At 28.2% G+C, this 22,866-nt stretch overlaps 1 pseudogene across 1 annotated transcript in view; it reads left to right on the top strand.

Moving 5' to 3' along the window:
• LOC143253603 (transcription elongation regulator 1-like) overlaps positions 1–22,866 on the top strand; it is a 129,485-nt pseudogene that overhangs the window by 96,060 nt on the left and 10,559 nt on the right. The window contains exons 13-15 of the transcript XR_013029728.1: positions 791–941; positions 13,058–13,225; positions 21,291–21,473. The product of XR_013029728.1 is annotated as a transcription elongation regulator 1-like (transcript). The remainder of the gene's footprint in view (positions 1–790; positions 942–13,057; positions 13,226–21,290; positions 21,474–22,866) is intronic.

Here is a 22,866-nt window from a genome sequence, read left to right as displayed (position 1 = left end):
AGATAATTTGACTTGAAACTTTGATCAGGGAATTCTTCCTCAAGGGGAACATCTTGTTTCCATGTTATTTGACTTTGAGAAGGATTACAATGCTACGTGGAGGTAAGGCATGCAGCTAAGTCCATTTGCTGTGATGCTGTCACAGCTGTGCCTATTGTGTATATGGACTACGGTCCTGTAAGGAATGTCATAACAAGATTTTCCAGATCAAACTGTCTTTTTTTTTGGGTCATCTTGTTTCTGTGACAATCGGAAAGAGGAAGTTGTTCTAACTAGTTTACATTGGTCACATGACAGTTTTTTAACTCATCATTTTCTTTTATCTGGGACTGATCCATCAGTGTGTTCCTTTGTGACACTCAAGTCACAATAGCCCATGCTTTACTGTTGTCATCATTATGATTGTGAGCAATAGCACCATTTTAGACATGTCTTTTCTATGGTTTTCCCCTAACATTGGACAATACCACTGGTGATGGTGGCACTGTTCAACTTCCTTGTGTTTTCAACTTTATATGAGCCATTGGCCTTCATAATTCTATTTAAATCTTTTATCTAAATTTTAAACATTATTTTAACTTGATTTATTTCTACATTTATTATGAATTTACTTTTACATTTTTTACTTTTTGTTTGGTGCAAACAAATATGTATAAGGGAAAAAGGGGGAAATGAACACTAATTTCAAAATAAAGTAATAACATTTGCTTTTAAGTTGTAATGAATGGTAATTTCATGTTTTAATCTGATTTTAAATTATTAATTACCATTTTTTTATTGTCAAATTTAGGTCAATGTTCAGTGACTTTGCACAGAAGTATGGTAAGGACGAGCGTTTCAAAAATATTGAAAAAATGCGAGATAGAGAGATCATGTTCAATGATTACCTTCAGGACCTACGAAGGAAGGAGCGTGAGGAAAGATCCAGTCAGCGGGAAAAGGTAGAACTCTAATATTTTCTTACTAAAAGAGTATTTCTTTTTATGTTTATAAATTCAGCTTGCCCTCAAGCAATATCAGTTTTTTGAGATTTCTTTCAGGACTTCTTTATTTTTGAAATCCCATACTTTTGATAGTCTTATTAATGATCTAGAAAATTAAATCGTTGTTGTATTATGTAAATTAAATGTTATAAGAAGTATATTTTACAATTGTACTTTATTATATTATTAAAATTTATATATAGACATATCTTCATACTTTAAAAATTTTGTTTAAAAATTTAGATATTTTTTCAGCTTACAAGTGATTTTGAACCTTTGTCTATTAAAATTATAATATTATAGACTGGTCATTAAAATAAAATGTTCACTCAGTTATTATCTAGTAAAATGAACTCAGATACAAAATTATGAATTATTTGTTGTGGATTTTTTGTTTGTGGGGAGGGGAACAAGTATCTTTGAAAATTATGCATTCATTAGCCAATTTATTGAGAATTTCCTTCAACATTCTATCTTGTTTTACATTAAGTTTTAGTTTTCCAATGCTAACTGCTACACGTTATCTGAAACACATATCTATATTTCATAAAGTTGGCTTTGCATCTGGAATGTATATCACCCATAAATTATTATTAGTTGGGTATTTTCTTGTATTAACACCCATTTACACTTAAAAGTTTCCATTTCACTACTGTAAGTAATGTATATGGTACACAATGAATAGCCTTTGTTTTACTCTAAAAATGTAATATTAATCTTAGACAAGTTTGAAATTTTTTTAACATTATGAAGAAAGAGAAATTATTTTTAGATATCCCAGAATTTATCATTTTAACATCACACATTAATTTTTTTTTTGTACTAGGACTTTTTTTTCAAAATAATATGTGGCAGTGAAAGAGCTAATCTAAAAGGTTCTTAAATAAGATCTTGAGTATGTAGATATAAATGACATCTTATTGAATAAAAACATTCAGAATTGTTGGACAAATAATCTGATTGTGATAATATTTAATTAATATAAATTGCATATTTAAGAAGAAGAAAAAAAGAGCATTAGTAACTTTCTTATTCCATGAAATCCTGCTGGTTGTTTGTGAAAGGGCCATTCACAATTGTCTTTAAAATTTTATTTGACATTATTCCATAATTCTAAGACCCACTCATTTTATTGAACATAAAAAATGCTGAAATAAGAGACCTGGTGTTGAATGAGAAAGAGTGAAATAAATGTCTTATTAGTCACATTTGTTGAATAAAAGCATTCATAAGAATACAAATAGAATTCTAACATATTGACATTGTTTCCACTTTATTGAACAGGCTCATTACTTTATTAACAATCCATCAACTTTGTCAAACAGTGATCCATATTTTTTTAATGATTCTGTGAATGTTACCTATATATTATATTAAAAAAAACTTTTTTTACTGTACATGTCTTATTTTTATGTTTAGTTTTCGATTTTTGAATTTATAACAAATGTTTGTCTGTAGTGTGTGTTTATTTTTATGAAAGATTTTAGATCACTAGTCTCTTTAGATCTGTTATATATAGATGTGTATTTACTTTGGTGATACTTTGAATTGTGTATTCCTTTATTTCTGTGAGCTAAGATTTAACTACTTGTGCTGTAATGTATTTTTGAAGAACAAACATGTACTAAATATAAAGATGATTTCAACTTTCACAGCTATATTTTTTTTAAATAAAATATCTTTTTTAGGTTGATTTAGTGAACAGAGATTTTGAGTTTGTTGCTACTAAAAGGAATAAGGTACTAGTTACGTTACAGCACATCTTTGTAGAATGCACTTTTAGTTTTTGCTTACACTTCACTTACAAAATACAAACCTATGGGGATGGGTAATTATAACTTAGGAAAAATAGGAGAAATTAAAACATATTTTGTTGAATAACAAATTCTTGTAATAGTTGTGACTAACAAAAAATCTTTAAATCTGCTAAAATTTATAGACATGATGGCTTTATTTCAACAAACTGGGAGGAAAATTAATGTGGAATACATTGGATACAATTTCTTTTATCCCACAAAATATTTATGAAACACAAAATATGCAGGCCACACATTTACAGCAACAGCTTTAATGTGTTAACTAAAGAAAAATGAACTATAATGCATCTTTCATTTCAGGTTATTTGTTTTGCTGTTTTCTGAAACTAGTGTCTTAGTACAATATTAAAATGTCAATCATTTGTCTTGTCAATCTTTCATTTTATTAAGTAGCCATTTTCATCAAGTGAGTGGTATAAATTAAGACAAATATAAAAGGTTTTTGTGTGTATGTATGTGTGTGTGTGTATGTGTGTATACACACACTCTCACACACACACACACATATAGCAACTAGATATCTACATAATTTTTTTACTTCATTTTTAGATTTTTTCTCTAGAAGAAACATTCAGATAGAAGAATATGTATATAATTTCTTTTCTTTCAGGCATGGAATATTTTTGTGTGTTTTGTTGTGTTTATATGACATTGAATATTTTAAGTGGAAAAATAATGTTAAATAGTTGCTGGCTTACACTTCAATAATTTTTCATTTTCAGGAAGAAATACATTATTTGTTTACTGATGCTTTTCTTTAGTTATTGGAAATATAAGGGTTTATATAAATATGATTGTGGGTTTCTTGAAGTAAACAGTTTTTAATCATTTTGGATTAAATTTTGTTTATTGTTTTATTTTGTTTAATGTGTGTTTGTATATATTTATCAAAAAATTCATTTTAGGTACCACTACATTTCCAGATATTACAACTATGTCCCGTGACATCTAATTTTTCACTCAACAGGTTTAATAAGATTATTAATTACAATTTTATTTTTGAAATTGTTTTCAGTTGTGGATTCAATTTTCAGGAACCTTCAGTGTTCTGAATTATATGAAAAAAAATAGTAAAAGTTAAAATAAAGAGAAGGCTTTTAACTAAATTCTCTGTTATTGTAAGGTCCAATTTAAGTCTTTCTTTTTTCAGTTGAACATATAAAAATATCAGAACATTTTATTTTAAAAAAAGTATTGACTATATTTGAAAAATAAACTTAAGTATAAAATGAAAGAAAAAGATTTATAGTTGTTTCCATAAATCTGATTATTTAATAAGAACTCAGTATGTCAGTGAATTATAGTCGCTGGAAATTATTTTACATTAAAATCAATTTGGGAAGTATAATTTCATAATTCTGATTTTAATAAATGCCATTTAACAACTGTTAAAATCTTCATTAAACTTTAAGAATTTAAAGCATATATCAAATGATGAAAAGAAACATAATTATAAAAAGCTTTTCAAATATATTTTTAATACTTTTGAAGACAGGGTTGTTTATAGAAAGTCACAGATTTTCACTTGTAATTTACACTTACTTTGATCAGGTTTCAACTGTGCTTCGCACAAGAAAGCCTTTTCAGTCAGGTGCCCTGCCCTACGCCTGTGAAAACTTCCAATTGTCCTGTTGTCGTGTGCAGTATTATGGAATAGCAATGCATTTTGGGTGCCTGTTAGATTCATGGTATTTGCTGTTTTTTTCTCTCCACCGTTTAACTCTACATGAATTTCAACTTGAAAGTAAGTTAAAGAAAGTATGGAGGAAATATTGGCCACTAACACTCAGTTACTCTTGTCCCTCTTTAATGTACTCTGCAAGCTGCAACTTCTTTTTTAATGCCTGTGCCAATGAACAGTGCTAGAACTAAGAATAAATGTGTGAAAATAAAGCAACTGTATTGCTGAAAATGCAACTATTTATCATATAGAAATTATCAGAACATCGGAGATTAGCCAAACACATGCACACAAATAAAGTGGTAAGTTACTTTCTCTGTTTCCAGCAAGCCTCAATACAGTTTTGTATGTTAAACCCTAATGGTAGTCATAAGCAAATTTTGAAAAAAAAAAAAAATGCTTCTAACTTCTAAATTCAATTTGAATTTGGACTTCAAAAATGTATTGAAATAGGTGGAGTTCACAAAATGAAAAATTCAAATAGACTTGTACACTTTTATGTCTAAATTAATTTCTAAACAGTATATATTAAAGTTGTCCTCAGTTTTGATTTAGATAGCTGGAATATTTTAGCCCAAAATGTTATGGTTACACGTTTCATGAATGGTTAAGCTTAAATATGTTTTTTTTTCACATCGTTATTCTTAAAATATTGAATGTAAGTACATTGTAGTATAAGAGTAGAAATCTTCCCAGTCAGTATCAGTAGATGATAATTGACTTAGATTAATGAGGAATAATGCCTTGTGTATGTATCACAAAGTAAGTTGTTCATGATATATTTAAAATTATATTATTTACATAGTCTCTTTGTTTTTGAGCAAATGATGAATCATTTCATGTGTAATATATGCCCTGAATGATTGGATATGTGCTTTTGCTAATTTCAGTCATTAGTTTTAGTACTGGATGGAAAAATAACATTTCAGATATTTACAAAGTTTTGTGTTTATTAAAACTTATAATTCCTTTCAACTGTACAATTTCATGTTTTCTGTACCTGTTTAAAGGGAGAAAACGTATTTTAAAATGTTTTATCGGGATTTGCATACTGACATAAGTGCTGTAACATTGCTACATAACTGTAGTGAAGAAAATCTGCTATGACCAGTCCTGAAAACAGCTGTAGCATGCATCCACAACTAAATATATTGTTGCTGTTTAAATATTTTATTTATTACGTTAGGTTTGTTGTTTGTTTTTTACTGTAATGGGTATAGCATGTATGTCAATATCTATTATGTAACCAGAATTCCTGTGCCATCTATAGAATGGCACCACAAACAAAAATTAATAAAAAATTTTACACTTTGTACGTGCAACAACCAGTTCTATTTAACATAACACAATTTCAAATAGAAGTACTCTCCTCACAACAAGAACAGTGCTTCCCAGATAAAAATCCCTTTCAAGAAAATATTCACTTTTTCTAAATTGTTTTTCAATAAGGTAGTAATACTACAGTTAGTAACTATTAGCTCTAACAGTCATCCGTGTGGCAGCATTTCTATTAGTATTTTAGAAATCAAGTGAAAATAATGATGTTAATTCTGTTTCAACAATAAATAGTTTGACATTTTGGAACATTTATTTAATTTATGTAACTTGCACAGAAAAATTTTACAAAAAACCTTTAACTTGCATTTTCAAATTTCACAATTTCAAATAGAAGTATTCTCCTCACAACAAGAACAGTGCTTCCCAGATAAAAATCCCTTTCAAGAAAATATTCACTTTTTCTAAATTGTTTTTCAATAAGGTAGGAATACTACAGTTAGTAACTATTAGCTCTAACAGTCATCCGTGTGGCAGCATTTCTATTAGTATTTTAGAAATCAAGTGAAAATAATGATGTTAATTCTGTTTCAACAATAAATAATTTGACATTTTGGAACATTTATTTAATTTATGTAACTTGCATTTTCAAATTTCACAATTTCAAATAGAAGTATTCTCCTCACAACAAGAACAGTGCTTCCCAGATAAAAATCCCTTTCAAGAAAATATTCACTTTTTCTAAATTGTTTTTCAATAAGGTAGGAATACTACAGTTAGTAACTTAGCTTTAACAGTCATCCGTGTGGCAGCATTTCTATTAGTATTTTAGAAATCAAGTGAAAATAATGATGTTAATTCTGTTTCAACAATAAATAGTTTGACATTCTGGAACATTTATTTAATTTATGTAACTTGCACAGAAAAATTTTACAAAAAACTTTTAACTTGCATTTGTACACAGTTCCAATGAGTCTCATCTGTAAACAAAGTAATTACTAAATATTTTGAATTTTTCTCCTTTTCCCAAAGTAAATAGGTTTATATTTGTTAAGTAGCTACTATCCCTTGAGAATATAATTCTCATGGTTTTGTTTCTTGTATGACATCCATTTATGATTTCACAATATGTGCAGTGAACAACTAATGAATATCAGTTCTTAAAATAGCTACCAGCAAAGTTTAGATACCAGAGAATGTTATAAATTATATGAATTTGTAGCAAGTAAAGTGGCTTGAGAACTAATTTGTGGCTTCTTCAGAAAGTTAAATGGAACTTCTGTAGAGTAAAGCAGTAGTGGTATTTAGTTGGAACTATATATAAGATTCAGGAACAAATGACACATCTGATTGTTTTTTCCGGTTGTCAGCAATTTTTTGTTTCTTTTCTGTATATTTTTCTGCAATTGGCATAATGAATATTGAAGGAATATTTTAATTACAAGTAAGTTGAAAGTGATGAGATTTATAAAATGAAGACTTTCTGACCAAAACAGAAAAATTTTAGTTTTAAAATGAAAAAAAAAGTTTTTGATTATTTGGTTTTTTTTGTTTTTTTTTAATCTCAGGCCTCTGTAATTAGCCATGTACTATATGCATAGGTTTATGTTTTCTGATTAATCTAATGAAAGAAATTACCTATAGCTCATTTATTATCTATATTGGCCATAATGAATATCCACAGTGTTGAAAAATGACTGTGAAACTGTTGAATATTATTTTTTTTACTCAAATTGTGTGTTTTAGAATATTGATATCCTCTGTTTGTTTTATCTTTAGATAGATTGGAAACTGGAATTTAAAAGAAAAGATATTAATTAAATCTTTCCATATTTGTTAGTAATTGGTTGTTTTGTTCAGCTGCAAGGGTATTAATGGTCACCAAATAACTTTTTCCAGGACTACTTAACTTTTTAAATCATGAAATATATTTAAGCCAAGCAATTGCCTTGATTAGTCAACATAATTCATCACATTAGTTAGTGGTATGTAAAGTAAACAATTACATCAATTATGCCATGAAAATAATCAGTTGATCAAAATTAATATTTTCAGCTGTTGAAGTAATCAAAATATTACTATAATAATTTCTCATTATTTATGTTAATTCAAGGTTTTTAATCTTAGGCTAGAGTTATAACTTAAAAAACAACAGCAACCTGAATTGTGATTCCATTTATCACTGTTTTGGATTATTCTAATTGTAGAAGTCACATATCAGAATAATCAGTTGTTTTGATATAGTTCATTGAGCCCTACAGTTACTTATTATAAGATACTGCTAGTTATCCTGCTCCAGTGTGTATATATATATCACTTCACTATTTATTTGTTATTTCCCTATGGACATTTTACCACTTAATTACTAAAGGAAAGTTATTTGTCTAAACAATACTAGAATCTAAAGAATATATGATAGTTTAGGTAAGTATTTCCTATTCAGTAGTTAGAATTAATGTGCATAATGGAATAAAGTATTCTTCCTAAGGTATCAGTTTTTCTTAGGTATAGAGCTACATTTAATTTATTATTATTATATATGGAGGCTTTTTTTTTTACTCTGTTCTGTTTACCAATAGCATTACTTTTAACAGTACAAAAATATGATTGCTCAACTGTATTGAGGCTTTGCAGTTCTGCACATATTTATATATATATTTATACATTGCTACAATAATTGAGCTTATCTAATACAAAAACATTTATTTTGAAACATTGCACAATGATGAAAGTTCTCTGGCTAGTATTTTTTTCTCATATTAATACAGTGACTGCATGAAACAAAATGTGGAATATGGATTTTGTTTTGAAATGTAGGAGGAAAATTTTTTAATTTAATGTATGTGGTGTAAACTATAAAAACTAGGTCACGTATATTTTCAATAACATAGATTTATGAATATTTCAAATTTGTAGTTTAAGAAACTTAAGCTAATATCAAAATACCTATCTATATATATATTTTTTTCATTATATACAAGAAATTTTGAGATCTGACTGAAAGTTTTCAAATTTTTTGACTCCATTATTTATAATCAAACATTTTTATTTATTTCATGCTATTTACTTTGTTTACTGTTTTTAGTTTAAGGAGTTCTTGTTAATGTAAAATTTGCATTACAAAACACTTGAGAAATCACAAGTCTAACTAAACAAAGTGAGAGACTGATAAATGTTTTATTTCAGTTAAATCTTTCTGTTTTTCAGTATAAACTTCATGTAAACTTCAAAGCTCAAATCAGTACTAAAACCATTTGTAACTCCTATCTGTGATACAGTGACTTTATATTTAGAACTTTTAACTAGATATGATGTTCAAACTTATTAATTTTGTTTATGATTGGTAAGTTAGAATGAGGTGGAGAAAGTTTTACAAATTCTTAATTATATCAATGCATTAGAGAATAATTTGTAAGTTAGAAGAAATTGAGATTCATTAATAAATATTTAAGTATTTACTCTGGGAAATGTGTATTTTAAAATTTGGTAAACCTTAATGTGTATTAAATGAATGAACACTGGATTTCTCAGCTTTTCATCTTTGATTTGTATTGACATTCTTTATATCCAGTTAACCCTATGATGCATTCCTGAAATACTTTACACTGTTCCAGTAGTTGGGTCTGGAAGACCCATACAAGCAGTATTGTATATTTAGTAAAATATGTAGATATGTAAATAACTTCTACATAAATATTTGTCACCAAATTGTAAAGGAATGGAAAGATGGTCAATGCAACATATGCATCTGTAATAGAATTATAGCAAACCAAAAATTGTGCTGGGTTTTTTGGACTCAGGAATGCATTCTAGGGTTAAAAGTTAATATACTGTGAGATAACATGAACAGTCATTGAACATAAACTCTTTATTCATTCCAGTCAGAAAAAAACAAAATGCATTAACTATCATCTTAAGTTTAAGATTACATTGTAGTTTTGTTTGGCACAACCTTACAGTCACATGCTTGCTTCAAAATTAACAAAATAAATATTTCCACTGAAATGACTTTGCTTTTAGTTGTAATCAAACACCAGTTGACAGAGTATAAAAGGTCCATAGTTAACTTTGTCTTGGTATTATTGCTGTGGCTTGATATTTAGCACTCCGCATCAGATTGTGGATACTCTTTTCTTTATATGTTTCTGATATTTCATGGCATCCACTACACAATTGTAGGCAAAGGGATTAATAGGTTTTATTTTATAATATTTGTTTTCTAAAACTGTAGTATCATAAAGTAATTTGTAATGAGAATTTTTTGGTGTGTGTTTTGCTTAATTTCAACTGCAATTTGACCTCTGCAGTTGAGGGTAAATTATAAATTTAAAACATTTTTCTGTCCAATATGAATAACTTTAAAACTGATTGGCCAAGAAAAACTGCAACAGAGTTGAATTGCTCAGTATTAGTCATAATGCTTTGCATTGCCCATTCCTCATTTTTTTGATTTACAGTAATGTATATTGTTACAACTTCTCATTGATTGCATTTGCCACAAAATACAGGTATCTGGGGCATCACTGATTCGGGCAAGAAAGATTCAAAAGTATTTGTAGGATGTGTAAATGAATTGGTCTGGAACTACATAGACTTCTTTATCGTATGCTATGTTTCCAATGAGACATTTTGTCATAATCATATCTACTATATAGTACAATAATGTAGTACTTCACCTGTTTCTTATAAAAAAAAAAAAAATATTTAGAAATATAGTACTTAGTCAGTATATAAAAGATGCAGACTTTGTTACTTGAGAGAAATGTTTTTCCATTTGGTTGCAAACTGTAAGAACCAAAACATTTATTTCAAGACCTCTTTTTTAGTATATTTATATCATATAATTTTCTTTGCCAAAGTTAAATGGAGAACTGTGGTTGTTTAAGTTTTTCTGAAAGATTGTTATACAAAGAATTAAGGGTTTCAGTATGTTGTATGTGATTGGAAGCTTCATTATTATACAGTTATACTCTTCAAATTCACTATTTTAAAAGGTAGCCAACTTATGATATGAGAAATATTTTTGTTCTTGTCTTCTATGTATGCAGATCTTTTTTAACTTATATCAGTTGCAGGTATAGTATTTAATTTAAGAAAAATTTAGCTTTGTAGGAAAGAGTGTATTCTAACATGTAGCTGATCAGAATAGTGATAAATTTTGTAATATTTCAGTCTTTAACATTATTTCAAAACTAGACATTTTTATTTTCTTAGGCAGTAGTTATGCATGAAAGTGTTTTGAGCTTAATTTGATGTTTTTTTAAGAATATTTTGTCTTTGAACATGGCAATAATGTGTATGTATGTGTGTATATATATATATATATATACACATGTATGGCTGTGAGGAAGAAGCATTGAAAAATATTTATTTTTAATCATATTGGTTTCCCTATACAATTTGATAAGTGTGATAAAAATTACAGTAAACATTACAGTACCAATATGCAATACTACATTTCATTTGATAACCTATTTCATATTTAATACTGCAAGATTACAAATATATATATATATAATTTTTTCTTTTTTAATAATTAGAATTGAAGGTTACTTTTTTGTGGTAAAGAATTTTTGTAAAAGTGTAAAATTTCATAAAAATGATAAATATAATTGTAGATATAACTTGAAGAACATTAAAGTTGTTTGGTATATTAAATTTGTTATGAGCTTTGAAATAATTTTTAAAGTTGTGGCATTTATATAAATAGAAGAAATAAAATTTTAATCCAAAACTCCAGTATGTTACTCTGTAATGAGTATTTAAAGCTGTTTAAAATGAATTTTTTGTTTATGATCAAAGGAACATTTGGCTGAAAGTAGCCCTTTCCCACTGGTGATTAATAAGTATCTTTTTTTTTTATTTTTGTAGCTTATCTGTTAAAGTATGTTTTTAATTAAAGAAAGTACAAGAACAACAAATACTTTAATTTTTTTAATAACAGATTAAAAAATGATAATTTCTTTGTGTAATATGGGTGAAATGATTATAATTAGTTAACTGCATGTTAGATTTTGTTATGATAACTGTTTTTACCTTTACATTTCTCGAATATTAAAACTTTTCAACCTTATGTTTGAAGCTTTGAGATGATCACTTGTATATTGAGATGTAAAAAAATTTAGTTTTGGTTTTGTTCTTAAACATCTGAAATGCTAACATACTGACCTACCCTTATTTCTTATGGGTGGCTCATATTGAAAAACCAGTAAATTTCAAAACTACTTTAGAAACAGTTGCTTGAATTTGATGCTCTCTAAATTAGAGACAGTCATTGTTTTCTACAAAATTTCTAATTTGCATATTGAACTAGCTTGTTTTATTCAGCTTAAGATATACATCGCTTAGCTGTTTGGACTAAACTTTGGAAAGATCAGTCATATAGAAATATTTCAGATCTACAATAAAGTATAACTATTTTGTGCATTGAAATGGAAATATGTTATTTAACTAATAAGCTGTATGAGAGCAATTGTGGAATGGATAAAATACAGCGGTGTGTATACCATTGTTACTATAGGTGTTGTAATACAGTGGTATGTGTACCATTGTCGCTATAGGTGAAATACAATTCTCACCACTTTACTTTGGCTTAAGTAGTTTACTGTAATTTCAAAATGTACTTTAAGTTCTGTTACTGTAACTTTGCTGAACCAATAAAATTTCAACAATATTTAAAAATAAGGACAGATTTTATTGTAAAAAACATATATTGTGGCTCAGTGATAAGCTTAAGAACGTATAGAAATCTGGGTTTGATCCATTTGATGAATTCTCCAGTGTGGATATCCCATTGTGCAGCTTTGCATTTAACAATAAGCAAATAATTTGATGTATTTTTGTGGCTTAACTACCTTTGTTTAAGTACAACATTAACTACAACTTAACAACCTAAACAAAACAAAATTGTTTTCTAGCTTTCAGAAGATACTTTTCAGTAAATAAATAGGTAGTTTGAACTTGGCCTATAAAATATGGTTTGTAATTCTTTAGATTTTATATGTTGCAGATGCTAAATGTATGTGGTGTTATTGCAACATTCCTGAGTATATAAATTATTTTAAAGATGTTATTGTATATGAAAATTATAGATTGTCATTGTAAATTATGATGAGACTGATTACTCTCTTTTTTTTTAATTAAGGTAAACACCAAGAGGAAAGGGCTATTTTTTTTAATTGTGAAGTTTTTCTAAAATTCTCATCATTTATTTGATTTCAGTTACACAGGAGACAACATTTTTCATATTGCTGTTGAGAAAAATAGCTTGCTAATTTTTTGATGTTTTATTTTTATTATAGGTGAAAAAAGATTTCTTGGAGCTTTTGAAGGAACAGAAAGATTTGGATAAACATTCTCGTTGGAGCGATGTAAAAAAGTTGATTAATGATGATTATAGATATAAAGCTGTTGAAAGTAGTTCACAAAGAGAAGATTGGTTTAAGGAGTTTATCAGCAGACTTTCTAGTGTAAGTAGAAATTGATATAAAACATTTTTTTATTTTGGTTTCTTTTTATGTCCTTTTCTTATGTTACAAATATCATTTATTCAAAAGTACTATGCCTGAAGTCTTTGTGAAGCTAATTTTTGAGCAAAATTCACATAATGGAGTTTAAAAGTGATAACTCACCATTTTAGTGTGAAATTAATAAACCTTTAAAAAAGTGTTAATTATTATTATGAATTTTTGTATAGTGTTAAACTAGCTTCCACATGAAATAACTTAAACATCTTTCTCCATAATAATGAGCCATTGCCACTCTGACCAGACAGTAGCAACAAGAAGTGTTTATCTGTTTCACTTTAATGTACTAGTAGTAAGTTTAGTTTTGTTTTTTTAGTTACCATTGTTTTCAATCTGAAGGAAAAGAAAAGAATGAGAAAGATAATTTAATGTTGGTCAAAGACAGAAGTTGCAATAATGTGAAAGATTTCAGTGTAACTTGGTTTTATAAATCTTGTTGAGCTAAGTTCAAGATATCTCACCTGAGAGCTTGAGATTTAGCCTGTAGAGCATTTCAAGTTTGATTAAATATGTATTTTCTGATAACATGAGATTTAATCTTGTAGAATTTGTCAAGATTAATTAAAAATATCTCACCTGAAAACTTGAACTTTAGTCTCAAAGAGCTTGTTAAATGTAGTGAGAAATACCTCACCAAAACCTTAAGATTCAGTCTGTAGAGCTTGTTACTTTAACTCCTTTTACAATAAGCTTGTGCAGCTTCCATAAATTGAATCACAGATTTCACTTGTACAATAATACGTGAATTTGTTCTCGGAAGTAACTCTCAGATTTCATTAAACATCATCAGTATCTGGTATACAAATTATGACAGTTTTATAATTGTTTTTTTTCTGTTGTGGTTACTTGCATAGAGCTGTAAACAAATTGAATACAACATGATTTTATTTTAAGTATAGAAATACATATATTTTTGTCTTATAGTTTCATATTTCGTTTGCATATTCTCTAGAACCTCCTTAAAGGATATCAAAATTTTTTAAGGGAAATTTTTGTTTTAGTTTTCATTTTCTCTACAACATCACTAACTCTAGTTACTATCATACAATGCAATAAAATAATTAAAATTAGGACATAGAAAAAAAATACTTTTTAATTTTTTGTAGAATATTTTCAACAAGTTCCTTTCATTAAATTCATAATTTCATTGTATTTTCATTTTCACATATATTTAATTGTTAATGTTTGATTTATCTTTCTTCTCTTGCAACTTATTATTTATCTTGATACAAATCAACAGTGCCCTCAAGACATATTACAGTTCTTTGGGAGGCATAGGTAATCCTTGAGCAAAATTTTCTTTTAGTGTGTAATATCATAAGCCTTGAGAACAGATGCAAAGTGCAATAAAAATATAAAAATGTTAAACCCTTTAATTATGTAATCAAAACATAACTCGTACATAATAAGGAAGACCTAAGTACAGGCTAAACTCTAACTATAACATATTCAGGTAAGAAACAACCATAAATGCTGTAGTTAATCAAACAACCAGTAATACTATTATCAATTTCATGTATTTTGTGACAAAAATTTGGCACTGATTTCAAAGAACCATTGTTAGCTTACACTGTAGAATGCTACTAATTGTTATGTATGCATTTGTATGTAACATCTACATTGAAGGAATAAAGTTCAAACAAACCTGTAGAAGTTTGGTGTGGCAGTTGTCTGTAGTAGTTAGAATGGAATAAGCCAAAAGGGTATGTAAGTATCTTAGTGGCTAGATGTACCTCTACTCTACTACCTTTGTATTACTGAAGATACAGAGAGCCAAAATATAGGCTTTTCATAGCTTGTTGGTCATGTGACAGTACATCTGAAATTTTAAGTAGTTTTTAAAGATTTATTTTGTGATAAAGGACGTAAAACATGGATAAAATAATTTCATAACATAATATGCATTATGATATTACATTCATTCACATACATTGATATGCAAAATGTTTAATTAAATGTTGAATGTGATATGCCGACCTGCACAGAAAAATGTTTAAAGAGACTCCCATTGCAAAAGGGTTAAAGATAGTTTACCTGAGTTCTTGTATGTAGAGCTTGTTGAATTTATAACTTGAGCAGTTTTGCTTATAAAGCTTGTTACTATTAATTTTTATATTATCTTAATTCTTTATTTCAAAAGTAAAAATTGAAAATAATAGTGATATATCTCAGTTATGTGTCATATGACACAAGCTATAACCAATGTCAAAATTTGGCAAATTATAGCTTGAAGCATTACAGGGTAGTCATGTACATGTGAGCTGAGACAAGACTGTAGTTTACTTGCTCTTTTGAAACTTAGATTGCAAAGTACTCAAAACAAGAAATAAATTTTGTTAACCTCTAACAGGTGCCATGCCCACCTTCTGTAGCTTTAGAAGTTACACAACTTTCAACATATATGTATTTATAGTTGTAAGAAATAGTTTATTTTACAGTTTAATCTTTCAGTGGTTATTTTGAAATTGGTGCCAAGTTGTCATCCTCAGATAAATATAACTGTATGTACTATTGTTGGATGCTTTGTTTGTAATAGCATTTCAGTTGTTTCTTACAAAAGTATGTTAGAGACAGTTAAATTTTATTTACATTTTACTTTAATATTCTAGTTAATTATGCATTATTTGTATTTTAAAATTTATATTTGTAAGGTTTTTTGTTTTTTGAGTAACCAAATCTTCGATTTATTATGCAAGGCTTACGTCACCAAGCATATATGAATAATTTTAAGGTTTATCTACAGTTCTGTCACCCAAGGGTACCCAATGGCATGTGTAAACATAAATAAGCAGTGGTAAGAATCAGAAAGGAAAATAAAACATTTAAATTAAACTTTAAGCAAAAAGGTAGTAAAGAGATAATTTAAGATTAACCAATGAAGAAGTATAAGAGATATTTCTGTTTCTTAATTTTAAGCATTTCGTTGCACTGTACATTGATGATAATTGCTAGAGTTAGTGATATGGTAAAGAAATGAAAAATAAAATATATAACCATATACCATAAAAAACTGTTGGTATTCATTTAGGAGATACTAGAGTTATGCTAGTAAAATATGAAAACTGTAAGATGCTAAATAGCATTTATCCTCAAAATAAAAATCACCTTACAGGTGAACTATATCCAGAGCCTGAGTGCAAATAACTACATTAAATATTTTTTTTCTAGAAATAGTCAAAAATAAAGTTAAATATTTTATTTTTTTCAAACTACATACTTTTATGAAAGTTCTTGTCAAATTTTAAACAGTTTCATTCACTATTATTACTGGGAAGAAATTTAATGACAATTAATTAACCCACTTTGGTCTGAAGCACATTGTTGTTATGAGGTTAAAGATGTCTCACCCTAGAATTTGAGCTTTAGCCCTATGGAGCTTGTTGGAGTTTAGTTGAAAATGATTGCCTCAGGACTTGAGCTTTAGTCTTGTAGAGCTTGTTTATTTTGATTAAAGATAGCTCATCGTAGATCTTTAACTTTAGAAGAGCTTGTTGAGTTTAGTTTATACTGTCATCTTGAAGACAATTTTTAAAGTATGTTTCAACACTGAAAAATCAGTGAATAAGCAAAACATTTGCTTTGCTGTATAATTTTCTCTATTAAAAAACTTTTAAGTTATAATTACATGGGTGTAGGGAAATACAAAAATGAATTTATACCTTTTTAATCTTACTTTTTTATAATTGAAATTGCTCAGACTTTGTCAATAAAAGAAGTTATGAATTTTATATTTTGGTGTACTTATGTGTTAGGGAAAGCTGTTTTCAAAACTTATTCAGTGAATTAAACTGATGTGCATTTATATATAAGTATCTAGTTACTGATGTTTTCTAGTTCAACTGTCACTTTTAGGTAAGATTTATCCTTCCTGTAGTAATACATTTTACTCCTGTAACAGAAAAATGATACTGCTATCAAAACTGTATCTGCAAACTCATCAATATTTATAGTTGTACTTGAGAATTAGAAATTAAATGCATGTAGGCAGCCATGGCCCAAAGCCGAATTTCTTACTAGAAGCATGTTGACTTAAACTCCTAATGTGAAATCTTTATAGGTAAAACATTAACATTTCTACTTCTTATGCTGATACTTGTTTCTGCGTATAATTAAATGTGAATTCCGTATGGGAAATTTGGTTACCAGTCTTCACATGGAAGAATCTATCTAGTGGTCAAGTGCATTTTCCTTCCTGCATTAAAGTTTTGATAAACCTTAAAACATTTATCTTTCTGAACCACATCATATGTATAGGTATCATGGAATGTTTTTGTTAGCATAATGTGTGACTCAGTTAATTTTGCTTAGTTATTCTATGTGACATGACTGAGTTATTCCTCCTGCATTATAGCTTTGGAATAGCCGAATTATCCTGCACGAATTATAACTGTGGCATTCCCAAGTTATTGTACCTGAATTTTTACTGTAACTAAAGCAGGTTATCTTCCCTGAATTATAACTTAACCTGCTTGAACAGTAACTGTAGCAGTATTAAGTTACCTTACGTCATCTGTAACTGAAGAAAAACCATGTTATTGTATGTGAATTATGTACAGCCAAGTTATAATGCCTGACAACTTTCAGTATTACTGTGATATTTAACAAAAATTAGTTCACTGAATGAGTGAAGAAAACGTGAAGTTATGACAGTGATGAACTTTCAAAAAGGTTTTGGAAGAGCTTACAAGAGAACCAAACTGTTGTGATACTAAAGTCAAACTGATGAAGTTCTAGACTTAAACAATCTTTAGTTTTTTATATGTTGTTATTTAATAAATATTGCTGAAACTTTTCATGGACTCTCAGTGGCATATGGTAAAACTAACTACTTAGAAATCATCAAGTCAGTGGTTTCTCCAAAAACGTTATGTGCAGTGAATTGGGTAGAGGACAAATTAGTTTCTCAATCATAACTGTGCAATTTGACAATAGCCCTGCAGTCATGTCCAAAGCATACCACTTGTTCCTTCTTAATTCCAGTGTTACATCTAATATACAAGTGACAGCTTCCTAGCAACTATTGTTGTGTTTATACTTGCTGATTTGCATTTGTAAAATATAAATCATCTGATGTACTCAACACTCTTCACTCCAAAAGAAAATATAATTTTAAATAAAGTATAAAATTAAATTTATGGTCAGCAGCCATTTCACTGTAGAAGTTACGATTTCATGATGAATGTCTCAAGAGGCTTTATGTTTTAAGCTAATTGTATGGTCTGTTGTACTCAGACCAAGGAACTAAAATAAAAAAAAAAGAAAATGTGTTGCAATGCAGGTGAAAGCTGTGCAAAACCTGTCATGAAACCTTTTCGAAAACCATAGTAAGGTCTATTTGAAATATAGATTGACTAGTATATGTTATGTGGAAATGTTGCCATATGGCATTGATATTCTTTTCATGTAAAGACCATTTAAATTACAGGAAAATGTTTTGAACTATAATATTCTTGTGCTTAAGTAGAAATATACTTTTATTTTTAAACATTGTGTACTGCATCCAATACCAGAAAATATGCTTGTGTTTCAAGTTGGCAGTGAATATCACTATAGGTTGAAGTTGGTAATAAAATAAAATTGAGTATTGTTGACAGCTTATTTTGTGCTTTATTTTGTATATGCCATCAGGAAAAATATTTGATTGTACAAAAAAATTGGAGAATTATGAAATGAAAAGTTTGTGGTTAACCTGTAAATTCTTGATATTATTAAAAACTACTTTTCATTTTACTAAATACAAAATAATCCAGATTCTTCTCTGGATATAGTAAAGTTAAGCATCCAGTGTTTCAGATGCGTGGAACATTGAAACTATATTGACCAGAAAAGGTTTCCTAAATATAGGCAAGCATCACCTGTTTCATTTTTGTGTGGCTTTGAGTGTATTGTGCATGTAAACTATTTATTAGAATTTTTTGCTATTCATTTAACTGATATGTTTGGAACTTGAGCATTGAGTAGTAATTTTTATTGGTAACCTGCCTTTGCTTTTTGTTTTACTTGAGTGCTTTTTTTTTTTTATAGTTCTTAGAATTTTATATTAAATAATAATAATAATATTGTAAATGATTATTAGATAAGAGTCAAAGAAAAATAAAGTTTATTCATGACAAAGGAATTTTTGTTAAAATGTAATAAAATAATGTTTAGCTCTAATTAAAAGTAATCTTTTTTATTAATTTATTTTTGTAATCATAGCTTTTTATCCTGTTCTGTTAATTGTGATTTGGAACTGTGTGCAAGTTTAATTTTTAAACATTTGAATTGACTAAGCTGGGGTAAAACTTTAGTGGTATTGATTATGAGGTAATACAATAAATATTAAAGTGCAGTTTAAACAGTTGACACATTAATCACCATAGTGCATAATTTAAGTGGAAAATCATGACCTTGCATATTCAAATGGTAGGAATGTTTGTAGAGTAGTTTCAATTTATTATTTAATTGAACTTAACAATTTGGGCTAATTCACTTAACCCTATCAGGACAGTGGCATTTTAAAACTAATTTGTATGTGAATTACCTAGTTGCATTTAAAATTTGCCTTAACAACTTTGCTATTCATGTATGTCAAAGAAATTAACGCTATAATGTATTTTATAATTAGCTTTTTATGTTATGTGAGTTTTAATTCCGTTATTTAAAAAGAAACATTAAAAAAATACTTAATCTGCAGTGCAGCTTTCTTGTCACATGATTCATGATCTGTTAAGAAATCTCCACTTTAGCAGAAGCTGAGTATAAACGCACAAGCTTGCCATGGATATAAACATCTAGACAAACACATAAGATACAAAGTTTTATGACTATAGTCTCTGGGAAAGCAAACTAAATTTTCAAACCCTTGATGGATGCCATGCTCAGCTTCTGTACTTCACTGTGAGATTTACAACATACGTGTAACTAGTTGACACACAAGTGTATATTGTCATTAAAATAAGCTCAGTTTTCAGTATACTTCACAAATGGTTTATTATAATTTGGGTTGTAGCTTTCATATTGAAGAAGAGATAACTGCCTCTAGTATTTATGTCTGTGTAATTGACTACAGCACTTACAGTGCTTTCTTACGTAAGTATACTGTAGTTGGAGAGACAGTTAAACTCTATTTAGATCTTACTTTTGTATTATAATTAATTATGTATGTTTTAAAAATCATATTTAGATGGTTTGGTGATTTTTTGTAATTTTAACTTGTCATTTGGATTGTGAAAGCTTTATAAAGCAGATGGCATGTAGATGTGCCAGCTTGTGTAAGAAACAAATTTCTGTGAAGAGTCTGCTGAAATAATTTCATAAAAGCCTGCAGACTTCAGTTGACATAAATATAGCAGAAAAGACTAAGAATTTGAAAATAAATCATGAGTGAAAAGATAAAATTGTGAAATTATGCATATATGAAAAGGGTGACTAGTGAATTTCTTTGAAGAGTTGAAAGGTGAATACATATTTCTCTTTGTTAATATTAAACATTTCACTGAACTGTACGTTCATGATAATAGGTAGTTAGTGATGTGGTAGAGAAAATGAAAAATAAAATATAAACATTTACCTTAAAAAACTTCTGATATTAATTTAAGAGACTGTAGATGGGATTATGCAAATGAAATTTAGAAATTGTAAAGTAAAAATGTGTTTTTATACTTCACATAAAAATCAATTTCCAGAGTCCGAGTGCAGATAACTATTTTAAGTAACGAATTTTTATTAGAAATAGAAAACCTTTTTATGAAACATAATACTTTATGGAACATTCTTCTCAAATTTCAAACAGTTCCATCCATTAGTTTTATTTTTCAAAGACAGTTCATAATATTTATGTATTTTTTTTCTAGGGATATGTATCAATGAATGCTGTGGTATTCTAATTATATATGCATTTTACTGTGTATTTTAATATTCCACTTGTTTTGTTTGGTACTACCACCTTCCTGTTTGGAAGAGTTATGTTGTGAAAAAACATATAATTACTAATATCAACAATTTATATGGTTCTGTAAATCTGTAGGATTCTGAAGATGAAACAAGCAAAGATAGGGAAAAACAGAAAAGGATAGAAGCTAGCTTACGAGAGAGAGAAGAAGAGGTTCAGAGAACTTTATCGACTCATCTTCGTGAGCGTGATAAGGAAAGGGAACAACACAAACATGATGAGGCAGTTCAACACTTTAATGCATTGTTGGCTGATTTGGTAGGTTGTTGTTGTCAGTAAGTTTAAATGTTTTAATAATATTTCATTTGCACTCCTTAAAAAAAAAATAAAATAAAACTGCATGATTGTTTAAATAAAAATGCCTAGATTACCAGAGAGGAGCATTAATAATTATAATATATAGAAATATAATTAGAACTTTATTAGGATTTTGTTATATTCTTTAGTTTAATGCTCTGGTACTACTATACTGTGTATGATTTTCTAATCTTTATTTGGTTATTTATGGCTCATATAGAAAGTTCCAGACAAAATCACACCCATTACATTATGTTCAACCTTCTTCTGGATTATCAACAACAAAAGATTTTGAGAAACATTTACTTTATTTCTACTATCTTATGCATCCTTTACTGTACATCTCACAAGGTTGTATTTATTTGCATTAAAAATATAATAAAACTTCTTTTTGTTTATGTTACACAATTTAGTATAGGTTAAAATCATAGCTAATAATCCATATTTTAATGGGAAATAACTTTTCTTAATTTTATAAAGCAGTATTATACAAAATCTGGATTTCCCCTGTTTTGAGATATGACATTTTCTTTAGGCAATTCCTTCTTGTCTATTTTATTCACCACCTCTTCAATAAGTAGGAAATTTAACAGAAATTACTCACTAAAATTGTCATTACTTAGACATACACAAAAAAAAAATATAGCTTTCAATTTTGTTTGGTTACAGCGCCATCATATAGAAAATCAGACCTCTTGCCAGCCTCACTTGTCACATCCTCTTTTACTTTGAATACTGTATTATGTATAACCACTAGAAAGCCAATGTTTTAATTTGTCACATGATGTATTATGTTGTTTTCTGAGTAAAAATTCTCATTTTCTCTCTTAGTACAAGCTCCTTTCAATGGGAAAGATAAAACCAGCTTGGATGAACTTGTTATTGCTCTTGTGACATAATTAGAAAGCCAAAAAATTGTGTTAATTGTGGGAGATTGCCTGCTTTTTTGCATGTTATTATTCAGCGTTCTTTGGTGCATTATTTAATTAAATAACAATTACTTAGTGTATTACTACAATTAGTATAAAAAAGTAAGGCTAATTGTTGTTGACAGTAGAAAAAAGGTTTTGGCAAGTACTTTTTTTTCATGTTTATTATTATTATAAAAGTAATTAAATGTGAAAATATGGACCTCTTTAGGTTAGTGAAGGTTAGATTAGGTAAAATAAATAATAGTATACTGAAAATGCTTCACAAGATGACCATGCAAGCAGCTTGCAGTAGCTCATGGATAATGTAATATGATATCATAACTTGAGATTCACATTATCCAAATGATTTGCAACTTATAATGACATGAATAGTAGTGTTAGGTATGGTTCAAAGTGCAATAAAACAATAACATTTAAGCAAA

This window comes from Tachypleus tridentatus, chromosome 6, assembly GCF_004210375.1.
Source record: "Tachypleus tridentatus isolate NWPU-2018 chromosome 6, ASM421037v1, whole genome shotgun sequence".
NCBI classification, from domain to species: Eukaryota; Metazoa; Arthropoda; class Merostomata; order Xiphosura; family Limulidae; genus Tachypleus; species Tachypleus tridentatus.
The sequence above is the reverse complement of the archived record's forward strand: the minus strand, read 5'-3'. Positions and strand labels throughout refer to the sequence as shown.